General features: G+C 51.9%; 1 long non-coding RNA gene across 1 annotated transcript; it reads right to left on the bottom strand.

The window, feature by feature from the left end:
* Nucleotides 1-245: 245 nt before the first annotated feature.
* On the bottom strand, nucleotides 246-2,206 carry LOC137865422 (uncharacterized). Its single transcript, XR_011101889.1, has 3 exons — nucleotides 2,092-2,206; nucleotides 1,484-1,645; nucleotides 246-336 (listed from the first exon to the last, which is right to left on the bottom strand). It is a non-coding gene; the product is annotated as an uncharacterized lncRNA (long non-coding RNA).
* Between the last annotated feature and the right edge of the window lie 2,276 nt (nucleotides 2,207-4,482).

Below are 4,482 nucleotides of genomic sequence, written 5' to 3'. Positions count from 1 at the left end.
CTCAGGGATCTGTATGCTTGCAAGTAGCTTTCCTGATCCACCCCCCCTACACACACACACACACTCATCTCTCCCCCCCCTCCAATAGCTTGCGCTAGCTGAGCTTGGGGCTGGGTCGTCCTTTCCCTACCACAACGCCTGCCCTCCAGCACATCTTCTGCATTCCCCACCTCCCTCATATCCAACAAGGAAAGCCCCGGCCTTCTGTACCGTGCCACTGACACGTGTCTGCTGAGCTTTGCCTACCTCTTCTCGCCTCTTGATTTTCTCCGCTTCCAGCTTGAGCGTGGTCAGATACTGCCTGTACTCATTGAACTCCTTCAGAGAGCAGACCACCTATGGAGAGACAAGGGCAGAAAGCTCCCGAGAACTGTCGAGGTAGCTGCCAGTGGCAGGGGAGCAGCTCCTCTCCATCCTCTCCCCTCCCCAGCGCTGGGGACGCTGCCTCCCTCCGAGCCAGGGCCGAGTGGACTCCTCGCTCTGCACCAGGCCCCACAGCGGCTGCCTCCTCAACGCACAGGCAGCGCGAGGCAGCCTGAGAAGAGCAGGAGTGGGCACTGCCAGCAGGGCGCTGGGGTGACGTCTGCTCCCATGGAAGGCAGCGCAGCAGCCCTGTGCCCCCCACCAGCAACAAGCGGCTGCAGCAAGCGCGCTGGCAATCATAGAATCAGCAGGGTTGGAAAAGACCTTCAAGATCATCTGCTCCAACCATCACCCTACTACCAGTGTCACCCCCTACACCATGTCGCTAAGCACCAGCTCCGAGCTTTCCTTAAACACCCCCAGGGACCGTGACTCCGCCACTCCCCTGGGCAACCCCTTCCAAGGCCCCACTACTCTTTCTCAGAAGAAATGGCTCCTAGTTTTCAACCTAAACGTCCCCGGCGCAACTTGAGCCCATTCCCTCTAGTCCTATCCCTAGTCATCTGCAAGAAGAGGCTGACCCCCAGCTCCCCACAATTTCCTTGCTGGGAGTTGGAGAGAGCAAGAAGGTCTCCCCTGAGCCTCCTCTTCTCCTCACTAAACAACCCCAGTTCCCTCAGCCGCTCCTCACAGGACTTTTCTTCCAGGCCCTTCACCAGCTTCGTAGCCCTTCTCCGGACAAGTTCCAGGGCCTCGATGCCCTTCTTGTCCTGAGTGGCCCAAAACTCAACACAGCACTTGAGGTGCAGCCTCTCCAGAGCACAGTGCAGGGGGGGACCATCATCTATCTCCCTGCTCCTGCTGCCTACACTATTCCTGAGACAGGCCAGGATGCTGTTGGCCTTCTTGGCCACCTGGGCACGCTGCCGGCTCAGGTTGAGGCAAGCATCAATCAGCACCCCCAGATCCTTTTCCTCGGCACAGTTTTTGAGCCACTCTGCCCCAAGCACGGGGTTCTTGAGGCCAAAGTGCAGGAATCGGCACTTAGCCGCATTAAACCTCATCCCATTGGCCTCTGCCAGAGGAGACCTGTGCTGGTCAGCGCCACGTCCAAACCTACTTTGCCACTGCTGGTGATGAAGCCCTTGCTCTTCAGGCGCTGGAGGTTGTCTTTGCGACTGTAGTAGGCCTGCAGATGCGGGTCGTGCAGGCAGTTGTACTCTGTGCGCAGTAGGCGACAATATGGATCTTCCAGATGAAACTGAGCGGAAGGCTGGTGCAGCTGCAAGAGAGGTGGTCCAGAGTATGAACGGGGCAGGAGAAAGCAGCAGAGAGACAAAGGCACTTCCAAGCTCCTCATGCACACGGGCTAGCCTTTGCCAGCCTCTGTGCTAGAGGTTTCTGATTCCGGCCTTACTTCCCGGCTGGACCTTCCTTCTGAAGCCATCAAAAACACCCCCACCAGGCCTGGGCTGAGGGTCCGGCCTGGGCTGGGGAGAGAAGGCCAAACCCCACCAGCAAAGTAGGCATCTCGGGCCAGCGGCTAGAAATGTCTCTGTGCTGCGGAGCCGCGAGCATCCGTCCCTGACTCCTCCACCCACTGGGACCAAAGTGCCGGAGCTCCAACCATAGCGCAGGTGGCCACAAGGCCTTCTTGGAACGAGGGCGAGGGAGCCTGTGACACAAGAGACCTTTGCCACCCCTTCCACCCCTTCCTCCTTCTCTTACCTTTTCGCCCAGCTTTGTCCTGTAGAAGACAGGCTTGGTGCCTGGCAGCAGAGGGATTTTGACTCCGACTGGGAGGTCCAGCAGCCTGCTACCTCCTTCTCCAAGTCCCCATCTGTGGTAGAGCTAGAAAGACAGGGACACTCAGACACTCAGGCACTCCAATCCCTTCTGCAGCCCACCCCCGCACCCCCCTGCAGCTCTCTTCCCACTTGCTAGCAGTACGCTGCCCGGATGAGCAGAGAGAGGCACGTCTCCCTGCAAGCCTCCTGCGGCCTGACCATGTTTAGACCCCCCCCAGCTTCCTGGGAGCATCCTCTGGCCCCAGAGCACTCCCGCATGCCCCGGGCTCCTGCTCTGAGCCCTCTCCTCGGGCACAGTGCTCACTTCTCTGTACTTCTCAGGTAAACCAGCAGTGCCATGCTGCTCCATGGCTCCTTCCAAGAGCTCTATGGGAGCTGCGACCCTCTGCTAGCACCTCTCACTCCAGAGGCAGACAGCTGGGTCTGTCCCAGGCGGTTTCCCAGCGAGCGGCTTTATATAGTGCTCAAGCATTGTTACATCATCGCGTTGTCATGGCACCACCTATGACGTATGCCCTGGCTACCTGCAGGCGCTTTTGGTCACGCTGGTGGGCAAGCCACTGCAGCCGAGCCTGGATTATTAATTAGGGTAAGGGTTAGGGCTGTTGGTGTTTGGAGAGGGAGAAAGCACAGAGTCCTGCTGTGTCTGGGATTGTTTAAAGGCTTGATAAGGGAGTTCAGGTCCAACGTTGCAGAAATATTTTCTACTGTGCTCTCAAGTTCTAGTACTCCCAATGCAGGGATTAGTGCCCTCCACAAAGTATGAAACCAGGTATTTCTGTTTGCAGGAGGGTTTTAAATTCCTCGTTTCTCCTGCGTTGTCATAAAGATGGCCTATGATCTTAGCCAACCCCTTATGTCTGCATGTTTATGGAGTCTAACATCTGGAAGTACAGCTCCTAGAGCAAAAGTCCCATAGCACCCAGGAGAAAGGGCTTTTCATGCTCATGGACCACATAGCCAATATACTGCTGCCCAGGATACCCAGCAATGGAGGCTGATAGGTCCACTTCTGTTTCCATATTTTTTTATGATAGTGTAATTGGTGGTTTCAACTACAGTCATCGTTTTACATTGTCCAATTAGATTCCAGGAACCACATTCACCTTATTTCTATTAATTGAGTATGCACATGATAAATTTTCTCTCTTGATAGGGTACACGGGGATAGAGGGAGACTGTGGTGGAGGAGAAATACCAGCTTTGCTTGAATTTGTTAACTGCCATACATCTGTCTTGTTTACAGTGAGTGGTATGGCATAGACAGGAGTTCCCTCATGTGCTGAGGCACGTACATGTGTACACAGCCAAAAAGATGACATTAGCAAAACGGGTTAAGTTTAAAGCTAACTGAAATCTAAAGCTCTGTGTCCAAGTATTGGAACCATAAGTTGACACAGTTAAAGAAATTATAATCAGAACAGAAATTATTTTGTTATTTTGAACAGCAATTTCAAGTCCTCAGTTGGTTCTACTTGCCACAAGGTCTCTTTTGCTTCCTTTGATGGTAGATCTTGCTTCTCCTCTTCTGCTGGTGGTGGTACTGCTGCCTTCACACAAGTGTAGTGAATCCATGATTTGATCCCTTTCACCTTGATTGCAGTGTAGGCGTGGAGCTACTCAGTGTAGGGTCCTTTCCACTTCTTTAGAGGCTCGTCTTTCCAGGTTTGAATCAGTTCCTGATGTCCAGGTCAGAATGGGTGTACTGGAACATCCAGTGGAATTGGTAATTGCTCCTGTACATATCTATGGAGAGAGGACAGCACAGGAGACAAAGACAGCAATATTGTCTGACCCAACCCTCCCCTGACATGCATTTAACTCCCTTCTGTCACTAATTCATTTACTGGATATGGTTTACCATATAATAAATAATTCAAATGGGCTAACTTTCATGTTATAAATGAGGTCTCAACTCAATCTGAATTTTGTAATATTTATAAAACAAATATTTCTAAAAGGTATAAAAGGCAAGTAAATAGCGCTGGGTGTGCGGGGAGTCTACGCTCCACCAACACGCACACACAAACATCAAATATTCTAAATATACAGAACATTGCTTTACATACTAAACGCAAGTATGCCTATATATACGTACAATCAGGAAAGGTAACAAACAATCCTCTAAGTTCCATGACTCACTAAACTCGAGTACACCTAAACATATGTACGATCAGAAAAGGTAACAAACAATCCTCCAAGATCCATGACTTAACGGTGTCCATTTTCCATTCCTTTTCTTGATTACAAACAAGTCGCTGCCATTTTCCACTCCTTTTGAACAATAAGTCCTGCTTTAAGTTGTCAAGCA

Source organism: Anas acuta, chromosome 16 (genome assembly GCF_963932015.1).
Source record: "Anas acuta chromosome 16, bAnaAcu1.1, whole genome shotgun sequence".
In the NCBI taxonomy this organism is placed as follows: domain Eukaryota; kingdom Metazoa; phylum Chordata; class Aves; order Anseriformes; family Anatidae; genus Anas; species Anas acuta.
This window is presented reverse-complemented; position numbering and strand designations above follow the sequence as displayed.